The following is a 19,289-nucleotide window of genomic DNA, read 5'->3' on the forward strand; positions in this document are numbered from 1 at the left end:
AGGCAACCTGAGCGTAGAAAATTCCGTATCATTACATAATCCCCAGGTTCAATGTCATGACAATTACTATCTGGTAAATCAGGAATCACTAACTTCAGATTATCATTTTGATTCCTTAACTGTTTACTCATGTTAATCAAGTATTTTACAGTCACTTCATTGTTACACTTCAAATCATCCTGAGGGTTAATCATAACATGCGGTTGTCGACCAAACAAGATTTCAAAGGGAGACAGATTAAGAGGGGACCTGGGAGTGGTTCTGATGCTGTACAGTACAATGGGTAAAGCTTCTGGCCATGTCAATCCTGTCTCTGCCATCACTTTACTCAGTTTATTTTTAATAGTGCTGTTCACTCTTTCCACTTTCGCACTCGCCTGTGGACGGTATGGAGTGTGCAGCTTGCTATCAATTCCCATCAATTTACACATTCCTTGAAAGACATCACCTGTAAAATGGGTACCCCTATCACTTTCGATAATTCTAGGGATACCATATCTACATACAAATTCCTGCACAATTTTCTTAGCAGTAAACATAGCGGTATTTGTGGCCGCCGGAAATGCTTCGACCCAATTTGAGAAAACATCTATACAAACAAGTACATATTTCAAATTTCGACAAGGGGGTAATTGAATAAAGTCAATCTGTATTACCTGGAAAGGGCCGCCAGCAGGTGGGATATGAGATGGTTCTGTAGGTATTGCCTTTCCGATGTTCTTTCTCAAACAGGTAAGGCATTACATTGCTCTTTTACTCGCATGAGATGAAAATCCTGGGGCACACCAATATGCTCTTACCAACTTGCACATCCCTTCCTTGCCCAGATGAGTCAGCCCGTGAGCTGCCTCAGCTAAACATGGAAGGTATGCCTTGGGGGCCACTGGTTTACCATGTCCATCCGTCCAGAGTCCTGAGGACTCCTGGCCATATCCTTTTGCCTTCCAGACTGCCTTTTCCTGTGTGGAACACAAATTTTGCATTTCACACAACTTCTGTGTGTTGATGGTATTGAATACCATCAGTTGTGTGGTGTCTGTCTGTCTGGGGGTACCAGCTGCTAACTTAGCAGCTTCGTCTGCTCGGCTGTTACCAAGTGATACTGGGTCCTGGCTATATGTGTGTGCTTTACATTTGATAACAGCCACTCTGTCGGGTTCCTGTATCGCTGTTAGAAGCCTTTTTATGTGGGCTGCATGCGCTATCGGTGTACCAGCTGCCGTCATGAAATTTCTGAGGCGCCATAGGGCTCCGAAATCATGGACTACCCCGAATGCGTATCTAGAGTCGGTGTAGATATTGGCTGATTTGCCCTTAGCCAATTCACATGCTCTGGTTAGGGCGACCAGTTCAGCAACCTGGGCTGAGTGAGGTGGGCCTAGCGGTTCCGCTTCTATGGTGCCTTGGTCATCTACGACTGCGTATCCAGTACACAAGTCTCCCGAGTCTGACTGTCTATGACAACTACCGTCCGTGTAGAACGTAAGTTCTACATCTTCCAGTGGGTTGTCACTGATGTCAGGCCTTGCGGTAAAATTTTGGGTCAAATATTCCATACAATCATGTGTGTCTTCCTTTGTATTAAATCCTCCTTCCCCACCACTCTCATCCTCCACCCTTTGTGCCTGTCCAGGCACACCTGGGAGATATGTTGCAGGATTTAATGCACTGCATCTCCTTATGGTGATGTTTACGGGGGCCATTAGTGCCAATTCCCATCTTGTAAACCGCGCTGATGAGACGTGCCTGGTTTGGGCAGAATTCAGCAAGGCTGACACTGCATGTGGTGTATGAATTGTGAGGTTGTGACCTAGCACGACATCTTCGCTTTTCGTTACTAGCAATGCTATCGCAGCAACGCTTCGCAAGCATGTGGGGAGGGATCGCGCTACCGTGTCTAGCTGAGCGCTGTAATATGCTACTGGCCTGCTGGCATCACCGTGCTTTTGGGTTAGTACGCCTGCCGCGCAACCAGCACTTTCTGTTCCGTATAGTTCAAAGGGTTTCCAATAGTCTGGCATACCTAATGCTGGTGCCTGCGTTAGGCACTGTTTAAGTCTCTCAAATGCTGTCTCAGACTCGTCTGTATGCGAAATCCGATCAGGTTTGTTTGAGGAGACCATCTCCTGCAAAGGTAACGCTAGAATGGAAAATCCTGGGATCCAATTACGGCAATACCCACACATTCCTAAGAATGTTCTGATCTGCTGCTGGGTTTGTGGCAGAGTCATGTCTCTAATTGCTTGAATTCTATCAGCGGTCAGGTGTCTCAGTCCTTGTGTTAGACAGTGTCCCAAATATTTTACCTTAGTTTGGCATAATTGCAACTTGTCTTTGGAAACCTTGTGTCCTGTGTCTGAAAGATGAAACAGGAGCTGTTTCGTATCCTTCAGGGATGCTTCCAATGAATCAGAACACAGTAGTAGATCATCCACGTACTGTATTAATACTGATCCACTCTCTGGTTGGAAAGACTGTAAACAATCATGCAAAGCCTGGGAAAATATACTTGGACTATCTATGAATCCTTGTGGTAATCGAGTCCATGTGTATTGGACTCCTCTGTATGTGAATGCAAACAAATATTGACTGTCAGGGTGCAGAGGTACCGAAAAGAAAGCGGAGCAGAGGTCAATAACAGTGAAAAATTTCGCAGTGGGAGGGATTTGCATTAGGATGACAGCTGGATTTGGCACTACGGGGAACTGACTCTCAACTATTTTGTTAATCCCCCTTAGATCCTGCACTAGCCGGTAACCCCTCCCCCCACTCTTTTTAACAGGGAAGATGGGACTATTGGCAGTGCTGGACGTTCTTACCAGAATGCCCTGTTGTAGCAAGCGCTCTATTACTGGGTAAACTCCTAACTCCACCTCTGGCTTCAGAGGGTACTGTGGGATTTTTGGAGCTATCCTACCATCTTTTACTTGTACAACTACCGGAGCTACGTTTGCCATTAATCCAGTGTCCTGTCCATCTTTAGTCCAAAGTGACTCTGGTATCTGAGATGTCATTTCTTCTACTTGGGATGGAGTCCTATTTGTCATAATGGTATGTGACATTAATTTTGACGGGGAGTCTAACATGTCTCGCACTTCCTGAGCGTGATTCTCAGGTATGTCCAAGAATACACCTTCAGGAGTACAATAAATGACGCACCCCATTTTACACAGTAGGTTTCTTCCCAGGAGATTAGTCGGTGCCGATGCAGCCAGCAAAAAGGAATGCTTGGTATGTAAAGGCCCTACTGTAATCTCGGCTGGTTTGCTAACAGGGTAGTGCTGGACTACTCCCGTTACCCCTATGGCTGGAATTGTCTTACCAGTGGTTCTCATGCCCACTGTCGAATTTATCACTGATTTGGCCGCCCCTGTATCTACAAGAAAGTTTAATGATTTACCAGCTACATTAATTGCAATTTCTGGTTCACTCCCAAGACTTGCAATCAATTTTACTGGCTGCAGATTACAGGTATGGCCACACCCCTATTGGGTATGGTGACCTCCCTGAATCCCGCTGGCAGCAACTACTTGTGATGGAGTTAGCTGGGAACTACCAGAGGCGTGCCAGTCTCTGTTCGGGGGATATCTTTTTGTTTCCCCTGTATGTGGCTCATAACTCCGTTTCTGCGGACCCTGATCCCACTGTCGTGTGTCGTGTCGTTGTCTAGGGGGTTGATAATATTTTTGTATATTTCTCGATCTACAGTCTCGTGCAAAGTGTCCCTGTTTGTGACAAAAATAACATGTTACCACATTTGACTTACCCACAGGGTTTGGTGATATTAACACAGGCTGTTTTGTGGTCAAGGCCTGTATACTTACTGCCATTAACTTATCACCTTGTTGTTCCCTGTGTCTGGTGATGTTCCTATCGTGATCAATAGCAGCCTCTCTCAAAGTAGCCACCGACAGACCTCGCCAACATGGTTGTGTGGTCTGTACCCTAGTCTTTAATGACTCTTTTAAACCATCCATCAGTACCGATACTGCTACTTCTCGATGGTTTATGTTTGTTTTAATGTCCTCTATGCCTGTGTATTTTGCCATCTCTAATAATGCTCTGTGAAAATACTCTGTAGCTGTTTCTGACTCCTTTTGTTTAATGGAGAATATCTTGTTCCATTTAACTACCGCTGGGAAATACTCTTTTAACTGTAAGCTTATTCTTTTTACATTGTCTTTGTTGTACACTTCTGTAAGAGGTACATCCTGATCTAATCCACAGTCAGCTAAAAATTGAGTTGCGTCAACATTGGAGGGTAAACATGCTCTCAGCAATATCTGCCAGTCTTTGTTGTTGGGCTCTAACGTGTTACCTAGGTCTCTGATGTATTTTTGGCTGGCAACTAAGTCTTTTCTAGGGTCAGGGAATTCAGACACTATGGTCCTTAATTCCATTCGGGAAAATGGGCTATACATGGCAATGTTCCTAACAGGAGTGACTCCTGAAGTGTCTGTTTTCCCATTTGGAACTACTATTACCTTAACAGGATTAACTCTAACAACCTCATTCTGTGTAGATTCTACAGGCTGTGGTGAAATAGTTTCAGCATAGTGTATGGTGCCGTACTTACCCGTTGATACGACCTCACCTATCCCTCCGCTAGGGGCCTTTGTTACTAATTTCGGGGGTGGAGCTGTGCCTACTGTGGTCTCTGCTATGGTGGCTGCTAGAGAGAGCGCTGAAATTGTTGCCGATTCGTCCTCTTGATCACACTCCTGAGGAAAGTTCAAAACAGGGTACAACTTGCACGGGTTAATACTTGCATTGGTTAATTGGTTAACATTATCTTTAACATTTACACAGTTGCTAAGTGTTTGTTTGTTACACCTTAGTGCGTTATTCTCCGCAACCAATTTCTCTCCTGATATGTATGGTGGCGGTGGGGCCGTGGCTATCAGTTTCCTGATCGAGCCAGATCCCGCCGCCTGAGCCAATCCTCTCTGTATGTCACCCTCCTGTTGCCACAACTGCAAATAATCATAATGCTTGATTCGTCTCTTTGCTGATTTAATGAGACATATCCTTCTCCTTAAATTCGTTAACACTTCTGTGCTGAAGCTACCTACTCTTGGGAATTTCTCCCCGTCATGTACTGTCATTCTCTCCCATTCATCACATAAAGCTTCTGTGTGACTCCCGTACTTTTCACACATTACGTACCTTGCCGACCCGACTGGTCGGTTTATGGAATCAACCCGAACCGAGGTTGATCGCCCCCTTCCTGAACAACTGGCCCCCATAATTTGCAGGTGTTACGGACCCTTACAAAAAACCAAGATATTCACGATAGGTTGACGGTAAGGTTTACCGAGCACCTTACTCACTCTGCCCACGCCGACCAATACGACCTGATCACACCGATATGGTGCTGGCGTACTCGACCCAGGGCACCTATTAACCTTTGTTTACTGGAACATGCGAGGGATATCCGCAGAACACTTACTCTTTCCAGTAAAGGTGAGGTTGTTGGATAATTCCTGAGTGACCAGCGAACTTCCCTTTGTAAAAATAAAAAATTACACAAATCACGTCAGAATGTACAAATAGCGTTTATGACCTTCGTACACAAATAGTACCGGTCAGGTTTACTAATGCACACAATTACGTGCGGTACAATCGTTCAGCACATAAGCAACTAACCTTATGTACGGAGCGACCAGTGGAATCGAAAATTGCTGCTGCGAATTCCTTCAGCAAGAGCTTGTATGGCATATTTGGGTGTTGCACCAACCCTTTTTTGGTGTTGTGCCTGTGGACTGTATAGCGGACTTCCTTGTCTGCTGTACCTGAACCTGCTGGTCTGCTATGACCTCCTGGTCTGTTACAGTATGACCTCCTGGTCTGCTATACTCTAATGCTCAAATTTTATGTTTAACCAAGGATGCCTCCCTAGCCACCGTGCATGTCACTTACACGTATGTACCTCACGAGAACTCGATGATTTCTTTTGGTTCAACCTCAAAATTGTATGTAAAAACACTCACTCACCACATGTACACTTTTGTTTCTATTTCTATTTCTGCGCAGAAATTTCTCTTTAGACCAGATGTGTTACAAATTAGGAGAAGGATCTATTAATTTAAATTTCGAATGTTAAAATAAATTTTCGCTATTTATCGCCTGTTGCGTTATTTATCGCGTGTTGTTTGAGTTACGTGGGCGTACCCAGACGCTCCGTTGCGTAATTTACGCTGCGTGCGTCGGCCTTTGCGTACGCGAGTCTCCCTTTGTTAGAGACACGTGTACACCAGTCTTTGTCCACCGTAACACAACTAACACGTTTTATCAATGTAGATGATCCTTGATCATCTACCAAGCACCACACCAATCTCTCTTTATACCTTTAGGTACTTTACACTTTATCCCTTTAATGTATTACTTTTACACTTTAACTATGAAATAGCGACAAATCTCTCTTAGTACGTTTATCAATTATACAATGGCAAACAGGAGAGTGATATATGAAAATACACGAATGAAAAGAAATGCAGATATGCGTGCGTGTGTACGCAAGACAGAAATAAACAGTTTTAAAAAGACACTATCGTTTTGTTCTTACCTCCGGTCCCGGATTCCTTCAGCACCCTTTACTAAGCGAAGCAGACGCTTATCCAAACAGCACTACGAGGAATATGACCTCCCGCCCTTTGCTGCTGGATAATGTCTGCTGAAATTACCTAGTGCAGATATGTGAAGGACGGGCGAGCCGCCAATTGATAAAGCTAGATATTTATCTTATATAAAACCCTTTGTGAGGTCTAAGAACACTGTACGCTATTCACGTATGGAGTACCGTAAGGGTACGCTCGTTGCGTAGCAATCGCTTAGCCGTAGTCGAGACGCTCAAGCGTCACGTTCGCTCACGGCCAAGAGATCACAGGCAGGCACGCTATTGGCTGCCGACTAACGTAATGATTCGCTATAGCGTAGCGGACGCTCGGGACCACGAGGAGATCACCAGCGGCGCTGACGCTCACAATGTTAAACCTTTGTATCTAAACCATAAACAGTGTATTGTGCAGTAAAACCTTAGTGTAATGATAGAGTGTAAATGCAACACAGTATAGCCTTATTACTTCAAAAGCTGTTCGAGCGTCACCGACGCTCTGAGAATACTAAACACTATAAGAAATACACAGATACCTGGGCTTAGGGTCCAACGCCTAATATATATATATTATGAATGATATACTTGCAAAAGAATTAACACAATACAAGTCATACACTACAATATAACATAGACTACCTAACCTGATAACTACACAGGAAATACAATACAATACAATTACGTTTTAAGGGAAAATAAGAGAGAAAGAGGAGAAGAGAGAGAGAGAGAGAGAAATGGCCCACAATAACAGTAAGAACAATATGGTTGCGGAGAAACACTTACGCACAAGGGGAAACGATCGCATGCGCCTCTGGACATCCAGCTCCCGATTTTCAGCAATGATAACCGTTGAAGAGTGAGAGCTGGATGTGATCGGCTTGTCTATTTATGCCCCACACACAATACAATTCAATGGTCCCTACAATCTCATTGTTCATTGGACACAGGAATTCGGCTTCGCATTATAACAAAAGGTCATAGGTTGATTCATACAGGTGGGCTGTGACGATTTCCAACAGCTCAGGTGGGTGGGATACTGGGTTTCCCGCCGCATGGCTAAGTAAGAGCAAATAATAGTAAATGTTCATAAACTTCTTATGTCCATAACTATTCGCACGAGCGATTAATCCGCTTCAAACCAACACCGGAATATTGCTAATTAAATACTCTTCCGATGGGTACTAAACACCACTGTATTACTCCTGTCTGACCCTTCGTATCAAACAAAGAGGGATTTCTCTGTTCATGAACATTCTATATTAACTAAACTTTCAGAATCTATCAAGGGGACCATGATCTACAAAATACATTATATAGTTAAAATATGTAACGATTGAGTCGCACGCTACGATCACATAAACTCTACCGTAAATACGCATACCGTGCGCCTGCGGGTGCCCGCGACTGTGAGTATGCGCACGCACGGGAGAGCGTACGCATGCGCAGCGCGGACGTGTATGAGGTGCAAATATGGCAGTGTGTATAGAGATATTTTTCTGACTTTGACAGTATGCTTGTTTGTTTGTATGTAAGTGCGTGTGTGTGTCTGTTTCTATGTGTATGTGTGTGTGTGTGTGTGTGTGTGTACTACCACAGGTGGAATTTTCTGTAAGTGGTACTACCACAGGGGGCATTGTGTAAGCACCACTACCACAGGGGGCATTGTGTAAGCGGCACTATAACAGGGGGCATTGTGTAAGCGGCACTATCACAGGGGGCATTGTGTAAGTGGCACTATCACAGGGGGCATTGGGTAAGCGGCACTACCACAGGGGGCATTGTGTAAGCGCCACTACCACAAGGGGCATTGTGTAAGCGGCACTATAACAGGGGGCATTGTGTAAGCGGCACTACCACAGGGGGCATTGTGTAAGCGGCACTATCACAGGGGGCATTGTGTAAGTGGCACTACTACAGGGGACACTGTGAAAGTGGCACTGTCCCTGTGATGCCGGCGTTTGTCTAGCTGTCTCAAGGAAGGAGACTTCTGCACGCCGCTGGGTGGGAGTGGATCGCGAGATGCCTCCCTCGTCACGCAGTAATACTGTTTTCTGGCTCCATCCTCCAGCTCCATTGCAGCAGGGGGCTAGCTCTGGCGGGCTCTGCATGGTCTGTGGAGAGCTGCGAGCTGGTGTGTTGCTGGCGGGCAGGTGGCGTCCCTGTAATACTTGCGTTTGGCCAGTCTGTCCTCCGGCCCTGAGTCCTTGCCATCGGAAGACTGCAGAGGAGCTGGAGCAAGAGAATGTGTATATCAGGTATACTACAAAGTGCATGGTAGAATGATGAGGAGGCAAGATGATAAGAGAAGGAATAAGAAGAAGGGGCTCTACTGTTGCGAAATGTGTATAAGGGGCTCTGTGGTCTTGCCTAACTTGTATAAGAGAACTACTGTGTAATGTGAATAATGGTGGTCATTCCGAGTTGATCGCTAGCTGCATTTGTTCGCAGCGCAGTGATCAGACTAAAAAACGGCACTTCTGCGCATGCGTAAGCGGTGCAATGCGCATGCGTGACGTACGGGCACAACGAACGATGCAGTTTTGCACAAGGTTTAGCGATGCATTTCAGTCACACTGGTGGCCGCAGAGTGATTGACATGAAGAGGGCGTTTCTGGGTGTCAACTGACCGTTTTCAGGGAGTGTTCGGAAAAAACGCAGGCGTGCCAGGGAAAACGCAGGCGTGGCTGGGCGAACGCTGGGCGGGTGTGTGATGTCAAAACAGGAACTGAATAGGCTGAAGTGATCGCAAGCACTGAGTAGGTCTGGAGCTACTCAGAAACTGCACAAAAAATGTTTGTAGCCGCTCTGCGATCCTTTCGTTCGCACTTCTGCTAAGCTAAAATACACTCCCAGTGGGAGGCGGCATAGTTTTTGGACTCAGCGCGATCACTGTATATACAGCACTGATCACACCCCCATATCAGTAGTCACACACGTCGTGCTAGTCACACCGTACGCATGTGGTGGCATACAGTAGGCCAGGGCTTAAAGTGGTCTTGGAGAGGTGGGGGAACTCACCTCACCTGCAATGCCACAGAAAGGGTGTGGCCTCGCAAGGAAGGGGCGTGGCCACACAAAAGTACCACCAATTCAAAATAATGCTTCACAGTAGCACAATCTTATTCACATTGCCCGCCCCACATACTAGTGCCCTTTACACACAATGCCCACAATTTTCAGAGTCCCCCCTTTTACACAGTACGGCAGACAGCGTCCCCTTTTACACAGTACGACAGGTAGAGCCCCTTCCAGGGGCAAACGCAGGATTTTATGAGGGTGTTATATATATATATATATATATATATATATATATATATATACACACACACACACACACACACACACACACACACACACTCAGTCTTGAAAGTGCAAAAACAGACAAAAAGAGTGACATGGCAAGAGAGGGTGAGAGAGACATGGAGATAGAGACATTGCAAGAGAGAGAGAGAGACATGGCAAAAGAGAGAGAGATGAAGAGGAGACATGGCAAAATAGAGTGACATGGAGAGAGAGAGAGAGAGGGACATGGAGAGAGAGAGAATATCAGCAGCAGAAAGACTGGGCACCCAGAGCTGTGAATTGTGGCAGCAGTTACCTGGAGGTCTTCATGAGGAGGGAGAGTTGACTCTCCTACCAGACGCCCAGGCAGGGGCAAACGCAGGATTTTCTTGGGGGGGGGGGGTTCCGTTCACGTATGCATGTACATATGTTGTGATAGATATATATATATATACACACACATACATACACTTCTGTACATATGCATACATACTTACACACAGCATACATACATTCATGGCGTACTTTCAAAAACATATATACAATACATAACTACTCGGATCAAACATACACACTGCAGACACACACACGGAGCATACATGCATGCATACACACAGAGCATGCATACATATACACACAGAGCATACATACACACAGCATATACACATACACACATAGCATGCATACACACACACAGCACATACACACACATAGGATACATACACACGGCACATGATACACACAGGATACATACACACGGCACATGATACACACACAGGATACATACACACGGCACATGATACACACACAGGATACATGAACACAGCACATGATACACACACAGGATACATGAACACAGCACATGATACACACAGGATACATGAACACAGCACATGATACACACAGGATACATGAACACAGCACATGATACACACAGGATACATGAACACAGCACATGATACACACAGGATACATGAACAAAGGCCATGATACACACACAGGATACATGAACGCAGCACATGATACACACATAGGATACATGAACGCAGCACATGATACACACATAGGATACATGAACACAGCACATGATACACACACAGGATACATGAACACAGCACATGATACACACATAGGATACATGAACACAGCACATGATACACACATAGGATACATGAACACAGCACATGATACACACATAGGATACATACACACAGCACATGATACACACACAGGATACATACACAGCACATGATACACATACAGGATACATACACACAGCACATGATACACAGCACATGATACACATACAGGATACATACACACAGCACATGATACACATACAGGATACATACACACAGCACATGATACACATACAGGATACGTACACACAGCACATGATACACACTGGATACATGCACACAGCACATGATACACACATAGGATACATGAACACAGCACATGATACACACATAGGATACATGCACACAGCACATGATACACACATAGGATACATGAACACAGCACATGATACACACATAGGATACATGCACACAGCACATGATACACACATAGGATACATGAACACAGCACATGATACACACATAGGATACATGCACACAGCACATGATACACACGTAGCTTATAAACACATAGCACCCCCCTCTTCCTTCCAAACACCAGGGCAGTGGGTTCCTCACCCGGCCAACTAAGCCCCCCCCCTACACTTAAAACAAATACCTGTGCTCAACTGCAGTACAGTTCACTGTAAACATTTCCGTCCTGCCTCACCCGGCCGGCCAGCTCTGTCACATGGGAGGTCTGCCTGGGAGGAGCTGCAACTTTCTCTGCAGCTACTGTTGCTCCCCGTACATTCAGCCAGCCTGCCTCCGTCCTCTCCTCAGTTAGTGGAGGCAGCTGCCGGCAGCCGCACCGCACAGTCTATTTGCGGGGGGGGGGGGGGGGGTGCTATGTGTTTATAAGCTACGGGGATCGGGCGTTACAGCCCGCGGCTCAGTCACACTCCGGCGGCTGTGGCTGCGGCAGAGGGGGGGAGTGAGGGCACTTTGAACCTGGCGCCGGCTGAGCGCCATTCACGGCTCCTGGACCGTCAGCTAATGAGAAGCTGCCACTTGGCAGCTTTTCATTGGCTGGCGGTCCGCGAGCCGTGATTGGCTGGCGGCCGCTGCCACCTTTATAATGGAACAGGGACATGATGCTGTGGCCGGGCGGAGGCGGAACTGGTTCCGCCTGCAATTAGAGGTGACGGAACGCAGTTCCGTCCCGTTCCGGCCCACTTTAACCACTGCAGTAGGCCCTTTACAAATTTTAGCTCCAGGCCCATGAGCTCCTTAATCTGGCACTGCACACGGTTCATGTTTTGATGGTCACCTGTAGATTTTTAAAATGTGACAGTTGCTGATACATTGTGCACCTGCTGGGTGACATGGAAAACGTGAACCGTGTGGGGTCCTGAGGACCGAGTTTGAGAACCTGTGGATTAGGACCTAAATCTAATTCGACCAGTTGTATATTTCGCTTTAAAGTAGAGATGAGCGCCTGAAATTTTTCGGGTTTTGTGTTTTGGTTTTGGGTTCGGTTCCGCGGCCGTGTTTTGGGTTCGAACGCGTTTTGGCAAAACCTCACCGAATTATTTTTGTCGGATTCGGGTGTGTTTTGGATTCGGGTGTTTTTTTCCAAAAACACTAAAAAACAGCTTAAATCATAGAATTTGGGGGTCATTTTGATCCCAAAGTATTATTAACCTCAAAAACCATAATTTACACTCATTTTCAGTCTATTCTGAATACCTCACACCTCACAATATTATTTTTAGTCCTAAAATTTGCACCGAGGTCGCTGTGTGAGTAAGATAAGCGACCCTAGTGGCCGACACAAACACCGGGCCCATCTAGGAGTGGCACTGCAGTGTCACGCAGGATGTCCCTTCCAAAAAACCCTCCCCAAACAGCACATGACGCAAAGAAAAAAAGAGGCGCAATGAGGTAGCTGTGTGAGTAAGATTAGCGACCCTAGTGGCCGACACAAACACCGGGCCCATCTAGGAGTGGCACTGCAGTGTCACGCAGGATGGCCCTTCCAAAAAACCCTCCCCAAACAGCACATGACGCAAAGAAAAAAAGAGGCGCAATGAGGTAGCTGTGTGAGTAAGATTAGCGACCCTAGTGGCCGACACAAACACCGGGCCCATCTAGGAGTGGCACTGCAGTGTCACGCAGGATGGCCCTTCCAAAAAACCCTCCCCAAACAGCACATGACGCAAAGAAAAAAAGAGGCGCAATGAGGTAGCTGACTGTGTGAGTAAGATTAGCGACCCTAGTGGCCGACACAAACACCGGGCCCATCTAGGAGTGGCACTGCAGTGTCACGCAGGATGTCCCTTCCAAAAAACCCTCCCCAAACAGCACATGACGCAAAGAAAAAAAGAGGCGCAATGAGGTAGCTGTGTGAGTAAGATTAGCGACCCTAGTGGCCGACACAAACACCGGGCCCATCTAGGAGTGGCACTGCAGTGTCACGCAGGATGTCCCTTCCAAAAAACCCTCCCCAATCAGCACATGATGCAAAGAAAAAGAAAAGAAAAAAGAGGTGCAAGATGGAATTATCCTTGGGCCCTCCCACCCACCCTTATGTTGTATAAACAAAACAGGACATGCACACTTTAACCAACCCATCATTTCAGTGACAGGGTCTGCCACACGACTGTGACTGATATGACGGGTTGGTTTGGACCCCCCCCAAAAAAGAAGCAATTAATCTCTCCTTGCACAAACTGGCTCTACAGAGGCAAGATGTCCACCTCATCTTCACCCTCCGATATATCACCGTGTACATCCCCCTCCTCACAGATTATCAATTCGTCCCCACTGGAATCCACCATCTCAGCTCCCTGTGTACTTTGTGGAGGCAATTGCTGCTGGTCAATGTCTCCGCGGAGGAATTGATTATAATTCATTTTAATGAACATCATCTTCTCCACATTTTCTGGATGTAACCTCGTACGCCGATTGCTGACAAGGTGAGCGGCGGCACTAAACACTCTTTCGGAGTACACACTTGTGGGAGGGCAACTTAGGTAGAATAAAGCCAGTTTGTGCAAGGGCCTCCAAATTGCCTCTTTTTCCTGCCAGTATAAGTACGGACTGTGTGACGTGCCTACTTGGATGCGGTCACTCATATAATCCTCCACCATTCTATCAATGTTGAGAGAATCATATGCAGTGACAGTAGACGACATGTCCGTAATCGTTGTCAGGTCCTTCAGTCCGGACCAGATGTCAGCATCAGCAGTCGCTCCAGACTGCCCTGCATCACCGCCAGCGGGTGGGCTCGGAATTCTGAGCCTTTTCCTCGCACCCCCAGTTGCGGGAGAATGTGAAGGAGGAGATGTTGACAGGTCGCGTTCCGCTTGACTTGACAATTTTGTCACCAGCAGGTCTTTCAACCCCAGCAGACCTGTGTCTGCCGGAAAGAGAGATCCAAGGTAGGCTTTAAATCTAGGATCGAGCACGGTGGCCAAAATGTAGTGCTCTGATTTCAACAGATTGACCACCCGTGAATCCTTGTTAAGCGAATTAAGGGCTGCATCCACAAGTCCCACATGCCTAGCGGAATCGCTCCGTGTTAGCTCCTTCTTCAATGCCTCCAGCTTCTTCTGCAAAAGCCTGATGAGGGGAATGACCTGACTCAGGCTGGCAGTGTCTGAACTGACTTCACGTGTGGCAAGTTCAAAGGGCATCAGAACCTTGCACAACGTTGAAATCATTCTCCACTGCACTTGAGACAGGTGCATTCCATCTCCTATATCGTGCTCAATTGTATAGGCTTGAATGGCCTTTTGCTGCTCCTCCAACCTCTGAAGCATATAGAGGGTTGAATTCCACCTCGTTACCACTTCTTGCTTCAGATGATGGCAGGGCAGGTTCAGTAGTTTTTGGTGGTGCTCCAGTCTTCTGTACGTGGTGCCTGTACGCCGAAAGTGTCCCGCAATTTTTCTGGCCACCGACAGCATCTCTTGCACGCCCCTGTCGTTTTTTAAAAAATTCTGCACCACCAAATTCAAGGTATGTGCAAAACATGGGACGTGCTGGAATTTGCCCATATTTAATGCACACACAATATTGCTGGCGTTGTCCGATGCCACAAATCCACAGGAGAGTCCAATTGGGGTAAGCCATTCCGCGATGATCTTCCTCAGTTGCCGTAAGAGGTTTTCAGCTGTGTGCGTATTCTGGAAAGCGGTGATACAAAGCGTAGCCTGCCTAGGAAAGAGTTGGCGTTTGCGAGATGCTGCTACTGGTGCCGCCGCTGCTGTTCTTGCGGCGGGAGTCCATACATCTACCCAGTGGGCTGTCACAGTCATATAGTCCTGACCCTGCCCTGCTCCACTTGTCCACATGTCCGTGGTTAAGTGGACATTGGGTACAACTGCATTTTTTAGGACACTGGTGAGTCTTTTTCTGACGTCCGTGTACATTCTCGGTATCGCCTGCCTAGAGAAGTGGAACCTAGATGGTATTTGGTAACGGGGGCACACTGCCTCAATAAATTGTCTAGTTCCCTGTGAACTAACGGCGGATACCGGATGCACGTCTAACACCAACATAGTTGTCAAGGACTCAGTTATCCGCTTTGCAGTAGGATGACTGCTGTGATATTTCATCTTCCTCGCAAAGGACTGTTGAACAGTCAATTGCTTACTGGAAGTAGTACAAGTGGGCTTACGACTTCCCCTCTGGGATGACCATCGACTCCCAGCGGCAACAACAGCAGCGCCAGCAGCAGTAGGCGTTACACGCAAGGATGCATCGGAGGAATCCCAGGCAGGAGAGGACTCGTCAGACTTGCCAGTGACATGGCCTGCAGGACTATTGGCATTCCTGGGGAAGGAGGAAATTGACACTGAGGGAGTTGGTGGGGTGGTTTGCGTGAGCTTGGTTACAAGAGGAAGGGATTTACTGGTCAGTGGACTGCTTCCGCTGTCACCCAAAGTTTTTGAACTTGTCACTGACTTATTATGAATGCGCTGCAGGTGACGTATAAGGGAGGATGTTCCGAGGTGGTTAACGTCCTTACCCCTACTTATTACAGCTTGACAAAGGGAACACACGGCTTGACACCTGTTGTCCGCATTTCTGGTGAAATACCTCCACACCGAAGAGCTGATTTTTTGGGTATTTTCACCTGGCATGTCAACGGCCATATTCCTCCCACGGACAACAGGTGTCTCCCCGGGTGCCTGACTTAAACAAACCACCTCACCATCAGAATCCTTCTGGTCAATTTCCTCCCCAGCGCCAGCAACACCCATATCCTCCTCATCCTGGTGTACTTCAACACTGACATCTTCAATCTGACTATCAGGAACTGGACTGCGGGTGCTCCTTCCAGCACTTGCAGGGGGCATGCAAATAGTGGAAGGCGCATGCTCTTCACGTCCAGTGTTGGGAAGGTCAGGCATCGCAACCGACACAATTGGACTCTCCTTGTGGATTTGGGATTTCAAAGAACGCACAGTTCTTTGCGGTGCTTTTGCCAGCTTGAGTCTTTTCAGTTTTCTAGCGAGAGGCTGAGTGCTTCCATCCTCATGTGAAGCTGAACCACTAGCCATGAACATAGGCCAGGGCCTCAGCCGTTCCTTGCCACTCCGTGTGGTAAATGGCATATTGGCAAGTTTACGCTTCTCCTCCGACAATTTTATTTTAGGTTTTGGAGTCCTTTTTTTTCTGATATTTGGTGTTTTGGATTTGACATGCTCTGTACTATGACATTGGGCATCGGCCTTGGCAGACGACGTTGCTGGCATTTCATCGTCTCGGCCATGACTAGTGGCAGCAGCTTCAGCACGAGGTGGAAGTGGATCTTGATCTTTCCCTAATTTTGGAACCTCAACTTTTTTGTTCTCCATATTTTATAGGCAGAACTAAAAGGCACCTCAGGTAAACAATGGAGATGGATGGATTGGATACTAGTATACAATTATGGACGGACTGCCACGGTTAGGTGGTATAAAAAAACCACGGTTAGGTGGTATATATTGTAATACAATTATGGATGGACGGACTGCCTGCCGAGTGCCGACACAGAGGTAGCCACAGCCGTGAACTACCGCACTGTACACTGGTTGATAAAGAGATAGTAGTATACTCGTAACAACTAGTATGACTGACTATGACGGTATAAAGAATGAAAAAAAAACCACGGTTAGGTGGTATATATTGTAATACAATTATGGATGGACGGACTGCCTGCCGAGTTCCGACACAGAGGTAGCCACAGCCGTGAACTACCGCACTGTACACTGGTTGATAAAGAGATAGTAGTATACTCGTAACAACTAGTATGACTGACTATGACGGTATAAAGAATGAAAAAAAAACCACGGTTAGGTGGTATATATTATAATACAATTATGGATGGACGGACTGCCTGCCGACTGCCGACACAGAGGTAGCCACAGCCGTGAACTACCGCACTGTACACTGGTTGATAAAGAGATAGTAGTATACTCGTAACAACTAGTATGACACTATGACGGTATAAAGAATGAAAAAAAAACCACGGTTAGGTGGTATATATTATAATAATACAATTATGGATGGACGGACTGCCTGCCGAGTTCCGACACAGAGGTAGCCACAGCCGTGAACTACCGCACTGTACACTGGTTGATAAAGAGATAGTAGTATACTCGTAACAACTAGTATGACTGACTATGACGGTATAAAGAATGAAAAAAAAACCACGGTTAGGTGGTATATATTGTAATACAATTATGGATGGATGGACGGACTGCCTGCCGAGTTCCGACACAGAGGTAGCCACAGCCGTGAACTACCGCACTGTACACTGGTTGATAAAGAGATAGTAGTATACTCGTAACAACTAGTATGACTGACTATGACGGTATAAAGAATGAAAAAAAAACCACGGTTAGGTGGTATATATTATAATACAATTATGGATGGACGGACTGCCTGCCGACTGCCGACACAGAGGTAGCCACAGCCGTGAACTACCGCACTGTACACTGGTTGATAAAGAGATAGTAGTATACTCGTAACAACTAGTATGACACTATGACGGTATAAAGAATGAAAAAAAAACCACGGTTAGGTGGTATATATTATAATAATACAATTATGGATGGACGGACTGCCTGCCGAGTTCCGACACAGAGGTAGCCACAGCCGTGAACTACCGCACTGTACACTGGTTGATAAAGAGATAGTAGTATACTCGTAACAACTAGTATGACTGACTATGACGGTATAAAGAATGAAAAAAAAACCACGGTTAGGTGGTATATATTGTAATACAATTATGGATGGACGGACTGCCTGCCGAGTTCCGACACAGAGGTAGCCACAGCCGTGAACTACCGCACTGTACACTGGTTGATAAAGAGATAGTAGTATACTCGTAACAACTAGTATGACTGACTATGACGGTATAAAGAATGAAAAAAAAACCACGGTTAGGTGGTATATATTGTAATACAATTATGGATGGACGGACTGCCTGCCGAGTTCCGACACAGAGGTAGCCACAGCCGTGAACTACCGCACTGTACACTGGTTGATAAAGAGATAGTAGTATACTCGTAACAACTAGTATGACTGACTATGACGGTATAAAGAATGAAAAAAAAACCACGGTTAGGTGGTATATATTATAATACAATTATGGATGGACGGACTGCCTGCCGACTGCCGACACAGAGGTAGCCACAGCCGTGAACTACCGCACTGTACACTGGTTGATAAAGAGATAGTAGTATACTCGTAACAACTAGTATGACACTATGACGGTATAAAGAATGAAAAAAAAACCACGGTTAGGTGGTATATATTATAATAATACAATTATGGATGGACGGACTGCCTGCCGAGTTCCGACACAGAGGTAGCCACAGCCGTGAACTACCGCACTGTACACTGGTTGATAAAGAGATAGTAGTATACTCGTAACAACTAGTATGACTGACTATGACGGTATAAAGAATGAAAAAAAAACCACGGTTAGGTGGTATATATTGTAATACAATTATGGATGGACGGACTGCCTGCCGAGTTCCGACACAGAGGTAGCCACAGCCGTGAACTACCGCACTGTACACTGGTTGATAAAGAGATAGTAGTATACTCGTAACAACTAGTATGACTGACTATGACGGTATAAAGAATGAAAAAAAAACCACGGTTAGGTGGTATAAATTGTAATACAATTATGGATGGACGGACTGCCTGCCGAGTTCCGACACAGAGGTAGCCACAGCCGTGAACTACCGCACTGTACACTGGTTGATAAAGAGATAGTAGTATACTCGTAACAACTAGTATGACTGACTATGACGGTATAAAGAATGAAAAAAAAA

The sequence above is a fragment of the Pseudophryne corroboree genome, chromosome 11 (assembly GCF_028390025.1).
Source record: "Pseudophryne corroboree isolate aPseCor3 chromosome 11, aPseCor3.hap2, whole genome shotgun sequence".
Lineage (NCBI taxonomy): Eukaryota > Metazoa > Chordata > Amphibia > Anura > Myobatrachidae > Pseudophryne > Pseudophryne corroboree.